At 46.0% G+C, this 19,377-nt stretch overlaps 1 protein-coding gene across 5 annotated transcripts in view; it reads right to left on the bottom strand.

Moving 5' to 3' along the window:
* Farp1 (FERM, ARH/RhoGEF and pleckstrin domain protein 1) overlaps window positions 1-19,377 on the bottom strand; it is a 241,672-nt gene that overhangs the window by 154,663 nt on the left and 67,632 nt on the right. The gene's annotated exons all lie outside the window — the stretch shown is intronic.

Here is a 19,377-nt window from a genome sequence, read left to right as displayed (position 1 = left end):
TCCAGACTCTGGTCCTTACGCCAGCAGACAGATGGCTTTGCCAGCAGCTAAGCCATTCGCTCAGCCCAGTAGTTAGGAGGAAGAGACAGCTAAACTCACACTTCTGATCTCCCTGCAGTCATTAAGATTTTTATCTCAAAGGTCACTGAAAGAAAAGGAACCCCCAGTCTCTTCTATGCTACTTAAAATGTGTCACTCTGGGTAGCCACAGACTAGCTGGGATTACAAAACTAGTGTTCGTTTCTAGGGGCTGTCCTGTTCACCCTGAGATTTCTCAAGTGTGAAGAATGAAAACCCCCCGGGGTCTTCAGACTTATCTGGGCTCACCCTCCTCCACTATCTGAGGGAACTGAGGGAGACTTTTAACCATTAATGCCTGAGTTTATGAAGAGACAAGTCTCACACCTGTCACTGTCTCCATCAGGGTTTCCTCTTATCAGTTAGGGACAGTGTTAACTTTGTCACGCAGAAGGTGAATTGGGCGTGAGACCTCAAAACTGTGCGCCCTCACCAAAATGAACTGTTTTCCTACAACACCTTGCAGAACACTCCTCAAACAGGTAAGACAGATGTGAATTTAAATACAGACATTAGGTTGTATTAGTCAGCAAATGCATTTGCCATTAACAATCCATTCTTCTCTTTTGAAAGCGCTGCGCAAAACCCATCAAAGAGCACAGTAATGTGGTGGTAAATGGAGATGTTCCTTATAAAAAATCTAAGCCTTTCAGGAATTAAACCTCAGCAATTCCAAATTAACATTTAAGAACCAATGAATGTCATCAAGAAACCACTTGGGAAAAGGAGCTAGCTGGCTTTTAACTTCAACACTAGCAATAAACCAAATTCCTCTCTTTGGTCTAATTTACAACTACAACAGAAGTGGATTTTCCCCAGAAGCAAATAAGCCAGGACAAAAAAACTGCCTTTTTCCCTTTAAGAGGTGGAAAGGGACCTTGCAGAACAGGGCCCAGGGACCTACCCAGGAGCAGGCTGGCTCTGTGCAGGGCTTCACACACCAGCATGGACTCCCACCCCAGAGAGGTAGTGAACATGTCCCCCTTTAATCTAACTCCAGCACGGCTGATCAATTTCTTCCTGGGAACAGATCTCTCACTCCTGGGGCAGCTCTTTTTATCTCTCCTCTTACCGACTTCCAGTTTCCACACCTACTCTCAGGCGTTCTTAAGGACCTTAAATCCTGCCTCTTACACAGAGAAAGCGGATGGTCAGAGAGGCTTCAGCTAAGCTTCTACTTCAAACCCAATTCATGGAAGAGCCAGAGTGCTTCTCCCCTGCCAGCAAAACTCTTCCCAAAGCCCTGCGAGCAAGGGATCCCAGGCTCTCAATGCATGGGCTGGAAAAGGACCAGGGACCTCTGCAAGGCCGAAGGGGCAGGTGAGGCTTCTTGGGAAAGGGCATGGAATCCGCTGTTGTTTACTGCGGAACAACAATTTTCAGAAGTGATGTGTGTTGGGTTTTCAGAAAGGGTGCAAAGGTCTGTAGTGCATATTTTACACATCAAAGAAGACTGGCCTCCAGGTTCTCCTAGCTTCCCTCAGTCCCTACCTGGCATACCCTGCCTGCAATCCTGAACTTTCCAGCCCAGGAACTGGACTGCCCTTCCCCCAGAGGCTCCTCCCTATATAATCCAGACATTTTGGTCTATCATCATTATGGTCCTCCTCTTCCTCTTCCTCCTTCCTTCCTGCTCTTTCCCTCCTCTTCTTCTTCTTCTTCCTCCTTCTTCTTTCTTCTTCTCTTCTCTCTGTGTACCCTTTGTCTCTTTCTCTCACCCCACGTTGTGGAGACCCCCAACTATAACATTATTCATGTTGCTACTTAATAGCCGTAATTTTGCTACTGTAATGTAGTAATAATAATAGTATAGTAATGTAAACATCTGATATCTAACCACCTAAAGAGGTCACACAACCCAAAGGTTGAGAACCAGTGCTCCAGAGGAACTTGATCACTGACTGATCTTCCCTCCAAGAGATTATAACACAAGAGGAGGGGGAAAACTCTAGAAATAAAATAACAGCGTGGGTCGTGAAAACCCGTTTCTTTTGTTGTTAGCATCATAGATACAATGTTAGACAGCCAGCTCCCACTGGCTCTATTTAAATTACTTCTGCTTTAAGACACTGCCATGGTATGATGTCATCCAGCAGCATGGCCTCTATTGTGGCCAGGAATGGCCTGAAATTTCCTTACTTCTTACTACTCAATAAGAAGCCTGGGGGGAAATCTACTAACTAGTCTTTCTCTTAGAAAAAAAAAAAAAAATAGTAGCACTGCTTTTCATTGGGATCCTGAGGATTGAAGCCAGCTCTTGTGCAAAGGCCTGGAACCTCAGATGCTCAGAAGGCCGAGGCAAGATTGTCCCTAATCAAGGCCTGCCTGGGCAACTTAGTGAGACACTGTCTCAAGCTAAAAAGTTTAAAAGTGTCTGCATGGAAGAGGTGCTGGGGTGCTGTTCCGTGGTCGTACACAAGACCCCGAGTTCAATCTCCAGCAAGCACCTCAGAAAATAAGAGGAAAGAGAGCATTGAAGGACTGCTGTAAACCCTGAGGTATACCTAATATGTAATCCCTTCATCGCGTTTTACAAGGCAGAGCGTTATGAGCCACTACTGTTCCATCAAACGGGATGATCTCTGAGCATTTAAGTAACTTTTTTGGTGGGTGAACTAGCCAGGATGAGAGAGTCAGAGTTCTTAAGAAGGAATCCAGGAGCCTATCGGGACCTGTTCTGCTTATTTTAGAGACAGAACAGCCCCTTTTCCAACTACAGGTTCCAAAACCAGGAGGGAGAGTTAAGACATGCTGTTTTACCCACTATATCCTATCTCTAAGGGAACGCTCAGTGACCCTCTAAGGGACAGAGTTATTAAGTCTAGGCATCGAGTGAGTGAATCCCGGTGGGAAGAGAAGGATGTGCACAGCTAGACTCACGAAGATAAATGTTACCACCGAAACCATGCCTTTCTTTCTGCTGCTCCCAGCAATCCACAGTTCTGATCACACACTGTCACACAGAGGGGCTGCCCAAAGCCACCTGTTACAGGCAAGCAACATCAATGAGGACGTCGTGTGCTGTTGGTTGATGTTATTTTCAACACCATCTTTATACAGCATGCTCACCAGTAGCAAAGCCTTCCACCTCACCGTTACGCATGCGTGCATGTGTACTTGTGAGAGCGCTCTATCATGTGTATACCCAAGAGCGCTCTATCAGAGTCAAAACTTATGAATTAGAGAAAACCCAAAATAGTAAGCTTTCACCATGAGAGAATGTAAATTGTATATTCTCTCAGCACTTTCTCCATTCCTTTGGAAATATTTTGAGCACTAACAGATTATAAGCATTTTCAGTCATAACAATGGCCCTGATATGCACCTTCTGCTTACACACACGTACTTACTGATGATAAGTGAGCAGCATCCTTTGTAAGTCCCTCCAAACAGACTGTGCTTGGCCCCACTCCCAAGAAGTTGGATTCTACTGGTGTGGGGTGGAGCCCAGGGATTTGCATTTCTTTCTAACCAGCTCTCAGGTAGCATTCAGCTTGAGTGTTACAGTCTGAGATGGCTAAGAATCATTGGCTTAATGCTATACATGGTCTATGATGCTTACTCTCTCCGGAGATCCAAAGCCAAGTCAGAAAAAGTAAATGCAATACTGTTGAAAGAACATAGACTTGGGGTGCAAATGTTTAGGTAAGCTGTGTGGTTTGCATCCTGGGCACCAGCAGTGCTAAACATGGATCACCTTTTACCTAACACCAGGAAGGCTGAAGCAGGACCGTTCTGCATGTGAGGCCAATCTAGGCTACATAGTTCCCCCCAAGTCTCACCAGATAAACCAAGTGTGCGAATGCAATCCAATCACACTACAAACCATGGCAGAGAACAGGTGTCAGTCCAAGGCCAGCTTAGGTTAAACACTGAGGACTAGGCCAGCTTTAGACTCTGTCTCAAAAGATCAGGAAGAAAACAGTTATAAATCCACCCATCTTAAACATGAAGTAAGGACTGTTTTTACAAAGTAGGCCTGTGGGAAAACATGGCAGCCAGTCAACAGGAATCCAGCAGGCTGGATTCTACATCTAAAACCCAGGCTTACACTGTGTCCAGGGGGAGCTATTGATTGCTCACAGGGAAGCAAGCCGTCATAATACATGCACTAGAGTCAAACAAAAAGTCAAAGAGCACAAGACATTACTACAAACGGGGGCCAGCATCCTATGAGAGCTAACTGCAAATGATGACACAAGACACAGCTCCCATAGAAGCAGTTAGGAATGGGTTAATAAGGTGCGCCAGCATCATGACTGAATGGGCCAACTATGAACACATCCATAGAAGAAATTCATGTGAAGGATTTTCTTCACAGCCCACAATGGGCAGTGCCTATCTTCTATTTGTGGTGGCCTCCATGTCTCCAAATGACTCTAAAGATGTGGAGTTTCATAGTCCCAGCAGATGTCAGACTAGCTACTATGAACAAGTTTACTACCAAAACCCACTAACAATCCTGGGGCGAGGGATGGGGGGAAGGGGACAGAGATAATATATTTCCTACTGATACTATAAATATAACATGTCATTTTTAGGGGTGCTGGAGACCATGCAGGGTCTCAGGCATGCCAGGCAAGCACCCCATCACAGTGCTACACTCTTTAAGCCTAGACATAATTGCTTAATAATCTTTTCAACTACTGTTGAAAGCAAAGGTCCAACCCAGCAGGAAAAGGTCTACAGAACCACTGCTGAGAGGAGCAGAGTCTCTTATGGGGAAACGATGGAAAATGTCTTCAGTTCAGCGTCCCAAGTTGCTAAGAAGATACGGGCTTAAGGAGAAGCAGAGAGGCAGGGGAGGGGAGGGAACCCCTGAACAACAAGGTTCAAGAGGAAGCCCCGCCCACGAACCCGAATCATCGGCCAACTGGAGCAAGAAAACCAAAGCGGAAGCTCCTCCCACAAACTCCAATCACCCGAGAGCAAGAAGATCCAAGAGGAAACCCCACCCACAAACTCAAATCTCCAGCCACAGGAGCAAGACCCAAGCGGAAGCCCTGCCCACAAACTCCAATCACACAAGAGCAAGACGACCCAAGCCCCACCCACAAACTCGTAGACATTGGTCGTGACTTCACAGTGCTTCTTTCAAGGAGTCACTAAGACAGGCTTTCTCACTCATTAGGACAGGCTGGCAAATCCCGAAGGTGCAGAGCCAGATGACCTCCTCAGCTTCAAAGCACTCGAGACTCCAAGCACCAAGTCCTCTTCCAGGTGCTGAGAGCAGAATGGCTGGGCTCAAGTTAGCATTCATTTCATGCCGAGGGTTCCTTCACAGAAGAGGATGAGCTACTCCCGAAGTCCTGCAGTCCTGCTTCTCTGGGTCATAGACTTCTTTGTGTCTAGCGTCACCCCAAACTTCAGATGATCCAACTGGACACGGGTGCTTCAGGGCACTGGTTTGCACTGAATACACTGCTTGTGTACCATTCTGCTATGTGGCCCCCGCCCCACAGATGAGAGGAAATAGCCCCACCTTTCAAGGTGACTTTCTCTTTTAAGAGCAAAACAGGTAAAGATTACCTCTGCCAGGAACCAGGACCACACACACTGGGGCGTCCTGTGTGTTCCCCCATGCACTAGAAATGGCTCCCCAAGAACAGGAAGACAGCTACCTCAAGAAGGCAGGAGAAGGGGCCAAGGGGTGGGATGCCAGGGCCCCAAAGCTGACTGCTGAGATCTCAGATTTGGCCATCTCTTCCTGCTCAGAAGGGAGACAAAGTCTCCCAAAACCAACACACAAATCTGAACAGGAGAGCCAGCCCCCACCCACCTACCTCCATCCCCCCCCAAGAAACAAGCACGTGTTCTGACTTCTCCTTCCCTGGAGTCACATTCCTCTGGAATCCCACACAGCCTGAGTCTCACCAATCGCATGCAACTAAAATTACAACTTCTCATTATTTTGAAGGAAGACTGCCAAGTAATTAGGGCTCACATTTTTAAAACAGAGGATCAATTAAGTGTGTCTACACACACTTACTTCCCTTCTCTGCAAACTGCAAGGCAAAAAGGACACATTATCAGACTCATTCCTCTGTTGGGCCTATTTCAGCCGTGCCTACCCTTGCCTGCCCATCCCCCAAAGAACTCTCCCTAGGGCAGTGTAACAGTATCCAGTACAACTGTATATCCAGTGCAACAGTAGCCAGTAGGGTGGCTGCATGTGATCAAGCAGAGGTACAGAAGGGGTCCTCCCTTTCCCCTCAGATCCAGGCTGGGAATGGGTGATGGATGTAGGAGGTTAGCATGAGGTGCTGGGAAGTCTACTGTGTAACTGCCAGTCTTGAAGGGGAGAGCATGCATGAGCTTGCTTCAGCCAGAGAGCAGATATGGTGCTGGTGTGAAGAGAAGCTGTGAACAAAGGCAATGAGGTGCCTGCAGTGCCTGGAAGAAGCGGGTGGTGGCCAATATTTACTCATTCTGTGTGCGTATGCATATATCTGCATGTGTGCATATATCTGCATGTGTGCATGCATATACCTGCATGTGTGCATGCATATATCTGCATGTGTGCATGCATATACCTGCATGTGTGCATGCATATATCTGCATGTGTGCATGCATATACCTGCATGTGTGCATGCATATACCTGCAAGTGTGCATGCAGATATCTGCATGTGTGCATGCAGATATCTGTGGGACAACTTCAACTGCTGTTCCTCAGGAGCGATTCACCCCAAAAACAACAAAAACAAACAAACAAAGGTACCAGGGCAGGAGAGATGCCTCAGCACTTAAAAACACTCATTGCTCTTCTGGAGGCCCTCGGCTCAGTTCCCGGCACCCACACAGTGATTTACAACTGCCCGTGAGTCTGTTCCAGAGGGTGCAACTCCCTCATCTGACCTCTAAGGGCACCAGGTACACATGTGTTACACATACATACATGCAGGCAAAGCATTCACACACATAAAATACATCAAAAAGAAAACTTAATAGAACTGATTTTAGTACATTATTTTCTGTGGGAGGTGTGTGATATGCATGTGTGTGCAGGCCATGGCACACATGTAGATCACAGGACAACTTTGAGGGATCCAGTCTTCTTCCCCACCATGGGTCTCAAGGATTGAACTCAGATCTTGAAGCTTGGCTGCAAACACCTCTCCCTGCTGTGACATCCATCTCAGTGGCTCAGCCTTATTCTATGAGACAGGATCTCGTACCAGCCCGGTTTGCCAGAGCCTCAGGACTCTGTCTGTCTCCACCTCTGCAGAACTGTATGGCAAGAACAGACCAGCACTCAGGACTCTTCAGTCTGAGCCTTCTGAGTGTGGGTTCTGGAAACCAAACTCAGATTCTCATACTGGCAACTACAGACACTGACTGAGCCATCCAGGCCCCCATACTCATTAAACCAAAACCCGTTCCCATCCTCAGCTGCACCCCACTCCATCTGCTCCCGCTGTGTTCCTGTAGCTTGCTAGCTACTAGAGGGACCTGTAAGACAAAGTCAATGAAAAAGCTCAGGTCCCACCAAATTCTGCAACTCCCCAGCCAAGTGCTTCGCCAATGTGAAAAGGGGTACTTATGGCAAATTTAGAAGTCATTACTATAGCTATAAGCTGATTAGCACTCACCACCAACCCACCACGGCACTCCTTCACCCCACCCCACCTCTGCACCCCACTCTCACTCCTCTATCCCCAACAAGTCCTAACTAAACCCAGTGTGGGCGTTTGGAGGAGGAACAGTTAAATTAGGCTTAACCCACAGGGGCCTCTCACAGGCAAACCCAGAATGAATGACTGCATGCTATAGCTTTTCCTTATAGTGCAAGAAATTTCCTATAGGCTCAAAGGCTGTGTAAAGAGATCCTGCTTCTGCCTCCTGGGTGTTGAGATTAAAGGTGTGTACCCTCACACTTGGCTTTAATACATTTTATACATTAGCTCCCAGACGTACCTGCCAAATGACACTCTATTTCTGTACTGGTGCCTGTGTCTACACTGGCTTTGAGACTGAGCCAACTGAAGGGCAGGGCCCACCCAGCTCACAAGTCTCAGAAACGCCTTCAGTGTTTACATTCCTTCCTTCCCAGGAACTTCAAACTATTTTTTTTTTCTAGTTCCCTGTCTCCTCTCAGACTCCCCAAAATCAATGATTAGTACTCTGTTCATAAAAGCATGAATGTGTATATAATTCCCCTAGGGAAACATTAGTATTTCATGTTGCCTTCCCATCATGCAATTCACTCCCCACTGTCTAGATCTTCTTGCAAATTCTTTTTAACATTTTTTTATACGGTGTGTGTGTGTATGTGTGCATGTGTGTCTCACGCTAGCACCATGGTGTCTGTGGAACTTAAAAGATAACTTGGGGACTGGCAAGATGGCTCAGCAGTTAAAGATGCTTACCACCAAGCCTGATGCCTGAGTTAGAGAACGGACTTCCTGCAAGCTGACCTCTGACCTCCATATATGTGCTAATGTATAGATATTGCTCATACACATAATAATTAAGAAAGACAACCTGTGGGACTGGGTTCTCTCCTCCACCATGTGGGTCCCAGGAACAGAACTCAGGCCACCTGGCTGCACAGCCAGAACGCTACCCACTGAGCCATACCACAGCCCTCATTATACCATTTCCCACCCAGTCTCACACCATCCATCTCATCAGACACGCACCTTCCTGGTTGAATTCATTCCTAATTATCTGTTTCAACTTCGAAACTTCTCACATCTGTAAGATCATCCCAAGTATGCACAGCATGACAACTGATTTTTATTTATTTCCTTTAGGCACTTTTACAAATTATTTTGCTTCCAGAATGATGGAAAAGATTTCTTTCTTAGGTATGTAAATAGCTTTGAAAATACAAATAATCTGGTCTTTCCGTTTCTTATTAAGGAAGTCAAAACCTTGGCACTAATAGTGACGATCGGCTCGTTTGAGAATGGTCCTGAAGCTGGCTGGCTTTCGTGAGATGATGCCTTTACTGGTTTGTTGTCCAGTTGAGCATCTGTTGCTGCTGGGCTTTGGTGACCAGTCTGCAACCTGTTTAAGTCACTTCTGTCTGCTCTCGTCTGCTCACACACTAAAAGGCCTGGCCAAAACATAAGCTTTTTAAAATTAGCTAATGTCTTCCCCCACACACACACATTTAATTTTCTTTATTATTCTGAAAGTCTCCCTAACTTCTGTACCATGCCTGCATTCATGCATCAGCCTTCATGTGTTTTTAAGACATGCTCCTTGTTTGTACTCTGGGGGAGGGAAAATTCCTTGGGTTTCACTTTTCAGTTAGGGTCTTGCTGTTTAGTCCAGACTGGCTTTGAACTCACAATCCTCCTGTCTTTGGCTCCTGAATGCTGGTTCACAAGCATGTACTCAAGTTTCCTGGCTTTAATTTACTGGTATTTTACTAACATCATGGCTCCTAAATTTCCATGCCCGTGGCATCGATTAAGTTTTGTGGTTATGTTATGCTCGTAATAATATAGAAAATATCTGTTCTCTAAAGATTGCCTATAAAACTATATAGGCTCTTGAGCTAATGAATGTGGGTGAACTCACCCTAGAGAAATGGAAGGATAAGCTGATAAGAATTTATATACATGGCTGGTTTGTGCTGGCATGAAAACCTGGAAACCTCTCAAATGTCTATCAACAGAAAATAAATTGAATAAATTATGGCTTATCTAAACTATGAGTTACTATGTAGCTATTAACAAGAATTAGATTGCTATCTAGGGATCTGGAAAGGTGTCTATAATATGTTGGTAATGAAAAGAATCCACAGAGAGAGACATGCACACACTTACATGAGCGGGCTGCTCAGTCTGACGCAGAGCATGTCCGTACTGCTGTAGGAAGGGCGATTATTGAATATGAAGGAAGAAACTTTTTCCTAAAGAATGACATGAAGATACATCAAATTCTTACAATAATTACCTCGGAATGATGGAACTACGAATGGTTTCTCTTTTCCATAAATAAGAGTCTCGCATGAGGGGGCTGGAGAGAGAGCTCAGAGGTCAAGAGCACTGGCTGCTCTTCCAGAGGACCTGGGTTCAATTCCCGGCACCTACCTGACAGCTCACAACCATCTATAACTCCTGTTCCAGGGGATCTGACACCCTCACACAGACATACATTCAGTCAAAACACCAATGCACATTAAATAAACAAACAACATTTTAAAAGAAGGGTGTTACATGAATCATATTTACAATTCAGTGGAGTAGAAGGTCTGTGTCTCTTTTTTAAAAGACAAAAAACAAAAAACAAAAAAAAACCTTCTGATTTTAAGAGACTGAGGGTGGTAAGCGGCGAGCAACTGTGCCCTTACAGCTGACAGCTGACGTCCCTCCTCTAGAGTGAACCCATTCTTCTTACACCAGTTTGTCCCTGAAGGATCTGCTCTTTCTGGTCAAGCGTGCCCGGAGACCTCCATCTATCCCTGTGTTTGTTCTCTCTCTACGGTCAAGTTTCTTTCCTTTCTGATTCAGTACCCACACACAGCCTCTTACTTTACAGAGGACCGAGGCCCCGCTTCCTGGTCCCACCCATGGTTTCTAAGAACTAGCTCTAGTCTAAGAATCAAGGAGAGGAACTAGCAGGTAATGTTCACTGAGCACTGACTCCCTGCTGAGGAAATCCAGCTGCAGGACTCAGCCAAGATGCTGGTACCAAGTCAGGCTTGAAGGATGAAAATCAAAGCCTCACAGACCAGCAAATATTACCCTTCCCCTGAACAGGGAAGAGATCCTCACTGGAAGGGGAGACGACTTACACGTGGCTAGAAAAGAGCTAGGCCAATCAACCTCTGCTTGTTTCAGGGGAAACATGAGAGAACTTTCCAAAACTCCCCAAGCCACATGGGCTGCTCGCTGGGGAGAGGTGGCTGAGTAGACCCACAATGCAAAGCACTGGCAGAAGCAGTTCCTCGGGTTCTCTGGACATAAGAAGTCAGCATCCAGGTGATTTCCTCAGGTAGCAATAATTTTTAGGGTTGAAAGGATGTTAAAATACCTCTTAAAGACTCAAGATGTCAGGCTGGAGAGATGATCAATGGTTAAGAGTACTTGCTGATTCTCCAGAGGGACCTGAGTTCAGTTCCCAGCCACACGTGTTAACAGAATGTTGACAACAGTCTGTAAAAACCATGGCCTCCAGGGGGTCTGTATTCACACGCACCTACCCTACCACACAACACACACACACTCCCTGGACTTTTATGTTCCCCCGAGAATTCAAACATCATAGAACTCTCTTCCTGAAGGGGTTTCAGCTTGGGGAGGCTCCTTGCATCCCTCATATCCTGGGGCTCTCTGCTCTCTTCCGCTGAGTTACCATTTGCAGAAGCATATATTCTTGAGAGGTCCTGTTGGATAGGGAGGGTGTATAGTTACCCCACTGTCTGCCAGTAATGATGTAGTGCGTCTGCCTCGTTCAGGGACAGTTATCGGCCCTGCTGGCCAGCATGACGATCTAGTATGCATCAGTAACCGAGCAGCCACCGTGACCGGCATGCACAGTGTACCTTATTCTCACTTGGTTCTGATCTCAAAGATGTTTCATATTAACCTGGTCCTTCTGGTTTTTTATTTTAACAAAGAGGATTTAATGGAGAACGTATGACAGGCAGAAGGGGTGTCTTGCTAAACGCTGCCATATATCGTGACTTAGAAAAATCTAACCAGTGAGTTGGACAGTTCAGCCGACGTGTCACTGAGCATGCAGGCACTAGGCCCAGCGGAGCAGTGGAGTCTGGTGCATGAGAGGCCCTCAAAGTTCTGGGCCTCCTGAATGCCAACCAACACTACAAATGTCCTCACACCATGAGGAGAGCCTTCTGCAGAAGGAAACCACTGTAGACTTCTGGGAGGGAGACCAGTAATACTATTGGAAATGTCCTTGACTCTTGTTTGTTGGCACTGCACCCTCTGCTGAGCCTGAGCACGCATTAGTAACGGGCACACCTGCACCCGTTTATGAACTCCTTCACAGCACCAACACCTGACAACTACTGACAGAAATCTCTTCCTGCAGATCCCAGATCTTCAAAGCATCACCTGTGTACCCACTGACCCTCAGAACAAGGAAAAGCAACAAAAAGAGACTCTGCAGAAGAGAAACTCACAGACCTGATACAATGTAACTGAGAGAAAGGCACTGGTAGAGAATTAAGTTGTAGAGAATTTGTTTTTATGAGGAAAAGGAAATTCCTCCAGCTTCTTTCTGAGAGTGATAGCCAAGCTGCCACCGAGGACTGTTTCTATGTGGCCCTGTTGGGCAATGCCCTGCTTATTGTCTGGCTGTCTGGCACACTGGCTACTGTGACACTAGATATGTCACCTTTACTCTCTGAAATTCCCTCCATCCATGCCCAGCAATGTGCCAACCATCGCAGGTAGAATGAGGACCACATAGATACACTCTATCCTGGATTTATTAAAAGATATTCTGAAAGACAAATGGGCCCATTGCCTGGCTCATGATATCCATGTTGCTGTGTGGCTAGGGTGGCATGCATGATGACCTTTCCACAGCTCCCTTCACTACTGACATTGGTCAGGACCATTTTCAGTGGCCTACAATTCAGAGACTCCTGAGAAGGCAGGAACGTACACAATTTTATTTATGCCTTCTTCTGGTTTTCTCCAAGGAATGCAAATTGTGTTGGGGTAAGTACACTTAGGGGTGCAGAGGTCATGAAACCTCACCACTTTTAAATGATCTGCTCCAAATATTTATCCTGAAAGTTACAATGTTGACTACAGGGCCTTAAAGTTAGCTATTTTAACAACTTCATGCTCAATGGCAAAGATTTTTAATAGTGCTCAAATCTTGAGTGTGGTCCCTTTAAGTCCAGCACTCCCAAGGCCAAGGCAAGCTGATCTCTTGTAGTTCTAGGTCAGCCTGGTCTACGTAGTGAATCCCAGGCCATTCAGGGTTACACAGTAAGATCCTGTCTGTCTAATTAGGGTCACTATTGCTGTGATAAATACCCTAACCAAAGCAACCTGGGGAAGAAGGGTTTATTCCCAGTCGCCCAGTGAGCTACGACCAGCCCTCCCCAGAGTGCGGGCCTCTTTATCTGTCCAGTTGATCTCACAGTCTGCAGAAGAAGTCCAACCTCTAAAGAGCAAGTCCCCAGGATGTTGCCTGTGTTGGTACCTTACAGAGTTGCTGAGAGGCCTCCCAAAGTGAATAGCACAAATAGAAAGGAATTCTTAATGGAGACACTTACTCAGACAGTACATTTTTAGATACAACTTTTATAGTTCTTGCAAAATTAAGAAAAAAATCCTAGCTATGTTTTTCCAGAGATCTAACATGGTGGCATAAATACCCTCTTGGGTCTGTGTACCATGAGACTATCAGAAGGAACTGTATGCAAAGAACTGTGGACAGAGATAGAAAAGTGACACAGGGATCTGTGTCACTTGCAAAGAGCTCTGTCTTGTCAGTCACCTGGAATGCCGTAACTTAACTCAAAAGCAATACGCTAGGGTGGGATCCGTGTGCCAGCTATGGCAGATACCACCCAGCCTGTGCGTGCAAGGCAACTTCAATATAAGTATTTAAAAGTTTATGTTTTTAAAAGTTCAATCCTTAAATCCATATCCATTTTATCTTTGGAAACAAGGTCTTGCTACATAGTTCTGGCTAGCCAAGCAATCCAAATGTAGACCAGGCTAGCCTTGTACTTGCAGTAGATCATCTTGCCTGTGCCTCCCAAGTACCTGCAATCATAGGCATTTGCACTACACCCAGCGGCTGAACACTTCTTACTTGACTGGTCTGTTCACACAGATCATGAGAATGTGGGGCTTGGTTCGTTACTATCTGTGGTAACTTCAGCACCATTTACAGTTATGTCTGCACAAGACTTTCTTGGCATTAGCTTAAGGTCAATAGATAATATAGGAGGAGAGGTGATGCTTAATCTACAGCTCACTAACGATTGGCTTAATGAACACAGAAGATCTGCTGTATTAAGTCCTTACTCACAGGACACTGCTGGCTAGCACAGGAAAGGCCACACAGAACCTAGTTCCAGACTTAAAGGAACTTAGCATCACAGGAGGCAAGATTCCTAAACAATAACTATCAAAATATAGACAGGAGATAAATAAACAGAATGACTGGTGTACAGAATACAAGTGCTAAGCGAGACAGATGCTAAATGGGCTGGGCCAGATATCAGATATCTTCAAACGATACTGCTTCGTGGCATCACTTTCTGTGATTTTTAATAGAATAGCATGAGGTTTACCATGTTTAAACATAGGAACAGGGGTGTTAAGTATATCCACACAGCCATGAGGTACTTCATCCTCTCCATCTGAAACATGAAGCTTGTTACTCTCTTTATTTCACACACAGTCCTCTCCTGCCCCAGAGACCACCGCCGCCGTCCACCTTTTCTCCTACAAATCTGGCTACTTCAGGTATTTCTGACAGGGAGAATTCTACTGTATCTGCCATTCTTTTGTGACTCCCTTATTGCAATCCCTACAGTTATGCAGGGTTTACTTTTTCTTTTTTACAGCTGTGTATAATACTCCATTTGTCAATATGTATTATGTATTGCTGCTATGAACATGTGCGGTGTGTGCAGATGTCTCTTCATGAGCAGCTTTTGGTTCTTTTGGAGCATAGCCCACCCCTCCCAAAGTGAGGCTGCAGGGTCTTAACTGCCGCCCCACTTACCCAAGAGCTGTACCAGTCCCAGCAACAGCAGCAAAGGTTCCCATCTCTGCGCATCCTCTTCACAGACCTGCTTATGCTCCGTTTATGCTCTGCTGGACTGTTCACAGTGGCCATCCTAATGGGTGTGAGACAACTCCTCCTCATGATCTCAGTTTGCATGTCTCAGGTAACCAATGGTGCTCAGGGGCTCACCAAACCCTGGCGAATACAGGGACAGCAGCGAGGACTTATTTCCCAGCATGACTGATACATTCCAGGAACGGGAACTTGCCAGAGCCAAGGTGAACATCACAAACGCAGCAGGCATGGGTGGAGCACCCACAGGTGGCCTCTTCTAGAGTCTCACAATGGCAGTGGTGAGAAACTGTAACTCAGAATTCACTCACTTCTTCCATCAGATGAGTACAATGGACATTTTCTCATGCCCCAGGGCCACCTGTGCTTTGATTCTCAGTTGTCACCATACATGGGACTGAAGGGTTTGTCCTGAGTGATCTGGTGGCGCAGTGTCAATCCTACCCGCAGGAGTTTGAGACAGGAACATTGTAGGTTCAATGCCAGCCTGGCCTACACAGCAAGACTTCCTAGGAAAAAGGCCTGTCTCTTCATTCTCCAAAATAACAGTGACAGAAAAGCAGTCTCTCAGCCCTACTGTGTGAAAACAGCAGGAATGGGTCTGCCCATTTTTTTTTTCATGTAATTTGAGAAGTCAATTTTAATTTTTTTTTTAAAATAGAAGTTACATGTGTGGGGTGAATTATATCCCTCTAAATAAAAACCTTAATAGGCTCTATAATCAGGAAAAGAAATCTATGCAGATGGTCACACTCTCAGTTAACTCACAGGGAGAAAGCCTTGTGAAGGGACAGAGGGGTGACTCCCCATGACGCTTGAAATATTAGTTGAGACAAAATACTGAGGAAACAACCTGAGAAAGGAGACCAGCAAGACAGCACAGCAGCTCAGGGCACACCCGATAGTCTGAGTTCAATCTCAGAAGCCATGTAAAGACAACGGACTACACAGCTATCCTCTCACACATGCGTGTACACAGGCACAAGGAGAGAGAGAGAGACACACACACACACACATACACAGAGAGACACAAGTACATGTACAGAGAGAGATATACAGACATAGACATAAATACAGAGAGACACACACAGAGAAACACACACACACACATACACATTCACGCATGCGCGCATGCAGCCAGAGACACATACATACATGTACAGACACACACACATGTACACAGAGATACAAACAGATTCACAGAGAGAGACACACACAGAGAAAGAAACACATAGACACACACGTATACAAAGGAAGACACAGAGACACAGAGACGCACAGAGAAAGATGCACAGAGACACATGTACAGAGAAAGGTACACAGAGACACACATGCACTCACACACAAAGCAGGCTTTTCCCCTCAAGAGGAACCCACACTGTGGAATTGCACACAGTCAAAAGGAGCCCGAGTTTAGCCTCACCTCAGTGTCCCAGTGGAACGAGGGTGCTGGAAGGGTCCCGTGGATGGAGGGCACAGAGAAAAGGCCCTTGTTTTCCTCTAGTACCCTGTGTCCTGCCAAACTATGCCCAGAACAAACCCAAAGGACAGCATTAATGAGCCAGACTAAAGGGCAAAAAGTAATGTGGAAGCCGCGTGATGTGGTGCATACCCGCGTGATGTGGTGCATACCCGCTGCAAGGATGTCTCTAAGCAGCCCTGGGTCGGCAGGTTGCTAAGGGATGCTGTCAGCATCTTGGTTTCTACTGGCCCAGTTTTCTGAAGAAAATCAAAACTATATTTTGGAGCCTGGACACCCCCCTCCCCCACTTCCAGGGCTTTCAGAGAAGAAGAGCCCAATGGAAGGCAATAACAGGAAAGGTCCACCTGACAGAAACTGTCCCGAAAAACAGGAAGAAAGGCAAGCTCCTCTTGCTCTCTTGCTCTTACCTTCCTGCTCCCTCCCACTCTCTCCTCATTCCCTTCCCCCTTCTCTCCTCGAGCTCATAGCTGGCCTCTTCCTCTCTCTCTTCCTCTCCCTGCCTTTCTTTGCCTCTATTACCCAATTGACTCCCTTCCCAATGCCCCGAATAAACGTTATTCTATACTTTAAAAAATTTTTATAAAAAAAATTTTAAAAAGGAAAGCTCATGAAAACAACTACAGCATCAGTGGCCAGATCAATGTTGTATAAATTTCTTGCAAGAATTGAAACTTTGTATCCTTATGCAGGAAATCAACAACTCAAAATAGCTTCAGGAAATCCCTGAAATTGACAAGACTCTCTCTTAGACCCTACCCTACCATAGTAAAAAGCTGAAGAGTCTCTCTCAGACAGAAAAAGAACTTAAAGGCAAAGAGACCTTTAAGTTCTGGAAAGACCTTTAAGGCCTGGAAGAAAAATAAACTAGCCAAGCTGCCTGGGGCACCTGAAGGGATTCTATCCAGCCCACTGAGCTGCCATGTGGTATGCTCCAGAGTCCCAGCTTTTGTTCCAGGGCAGGCTTTGGTGATGCGGTTGTACTTGAGTTATTTCTGTTCCTCTAAGTAACCCCTCACCCATGTTTCTGAAAGTAACCACAGTGAAACTCATGGTTCACCTAGCTGGACTTTGGTGGTATCTGTACTTTGTCATGGGCTCCCAAGCTAAGATGAGCAGACATGTGTGTTTCATCTCCCCAGGAAGTTTTATCACAAAACTGTCAGCAAACCTCCTCAGTGAGAGTTGGACACACCACAAGAGGGTCAGCAGAGCCCTGGTGTGAACTCCAGCAGCTTGATCATGTGGTCAACACACAGAGACCATCTAAACCTACCTGGACTCAACCAGTTGTTGTGTTGTTGTATATGATGGAACCTAATAAAGGGCAAAAAGCTGTTCTCAGCCTGTGCTGTGAGTGCAGAGACCCTGCCTACCAACTCTAATAAAGCATGTCTTCTTGGTGCTCACAAGAATAGTTAAACCAAGTGACACTGGTCACAACATTCCGAACAGTATCTGAGTTTTGTTTCAACAATCTATTCAACACATGCTGTTGTTACTAAAGTAGTATCCTCTTTTTATTATCATTACTTGAATTTTGCCGTTAACACAGGTCACAAAGCACGTGCCCAAGAGTCACAGAATTTACATGAACAAAAGGTGTATTTTGTTTGTGCCTACCAATGAGACATGGCCCATAGATGACACAGCTGATGATTAAAAACAGAGAGGTCCTCAATGCTCGGTATACACTCTCTTGCTGTGAAAAACAATATAATCAAAAACAACTTAGAGAGGAAAGGGTTTATCTGATCTACAGGATATGCTCCAGCATCATGGGAAGCCGGAGCAGAAACTCAGCACTGGAATCTGGAGATGAACTGAAAAGGAGGCCATGGGGGAACACTGTCTACTGGATCTCCACGGCTTGCTCAGCTTCATTTCTTATGTAACCCAGGACTACTTGCCCAGGGGTGCACTAGACTAAGCCGTGGAAACTCCATCATTAGTCAAGAAAATGTCCCGTACATATGCCCACAGCACAGCCCAATGGAGGCATTCTCCATCCACCATCAGACGTTCTCTGCAGACAACCCCAGTTTGTGTTAAGCTGACAAATACTGACCATCACATTCTGTGAGGCATTCTTGGCCTCCTCCTGAGCGAGCATGTGCTGTTAGCAACTGTCCCACAGCAAGACTGCTCTGGGTTTCTAGCTGGAGGTAAAGTAGACAGGAGGCATCCATCACGGCTCGAACAAGTGGGGCTCACTCGCCCATCCTCCATGCCCAGTGTGAGTCAACTTCACACTGTTGGAGCTACCCAGCTGGCAGTGTCCAGTCATGGCATCATAGACGACGGTTCCAGCTCTCAAACGCATTCCCCCTTTGCGGGGCTTGCGACTGCCTGGCAACTCTGAGAACACTCTCCTAGTGTGTCCAGATCAAAGGTAATTGAAATTTTACCCTCATACGGCTGTTGACAGATGAGCCACCGTAACCTATGTTATAGCTCATATTTCAAGTGAATTCCACTGAAATGACATGACAAGCTGTGTAATACAAACCATGAGGAGAATCCTTGGAAAGCGCTGGACTGAAGCACTTCCATCTTCGTTCAAGTGTGACAAGCTAAAGGCAGTGGTTTCTGGGGAGATGGGGATATTGAAACGTGAAGGATTAAACAAAAAGCACGTAAGAGCTTAAGAAGCAACCACTGTTTGCTATGTCCAGTGTCATTTCTGTAATCGGGAGGCTGAGGCAGGAGACATGAGCCCAAGGTCAGCATGGACTACAGAGTGGGACCTTGACTCAAAATCATTTAGTAACAATAGTAGAGGTGCTAGCGAGGTGGCTCAGCTGCTCATGTGCTGGCCACCAAAGCATGAGCTTGATCTGCACACAAGCCAGGCACAATTACACGTGCCTGTGATCCTGGAACTAGACGGTAGCCACGGGAGGATCCCAGGGGCTCAGTGGCTGGTCTCAACGAATATCCAGGTTCAGGGTAAGACCATGCCTCAAAAGTTAATGTGATTAAGAGTAACTAAGCGCTGGGTGGTGGTGGCACACACCTTTAACCCCAGCACTTGGGAGGTAGAGACAGGCGGATTTCTGAGTTCGAGGCC

This window comes from Mastomys coucha, unplaced genomic scaffold (assembly GCF_008632895.1).
Source record: "Mastomys coucha isolate ucsf_1 unplaced genomic scaffold, UCSF_Mcou_1 pScaffold9, whole genome shotgun sequence".
Classification (NCBI taxonomy): Eukaryota; Metazoa; Chordata; class Mammalia; order Rodentia; family Muridae; genus Mastomys; species Mastomys coucha.
The sequence above is the reverse complement of the archived record's forward strand: the minus strand, read 5'-3'. Positions and strand labels throughout refer to the sequence as shown.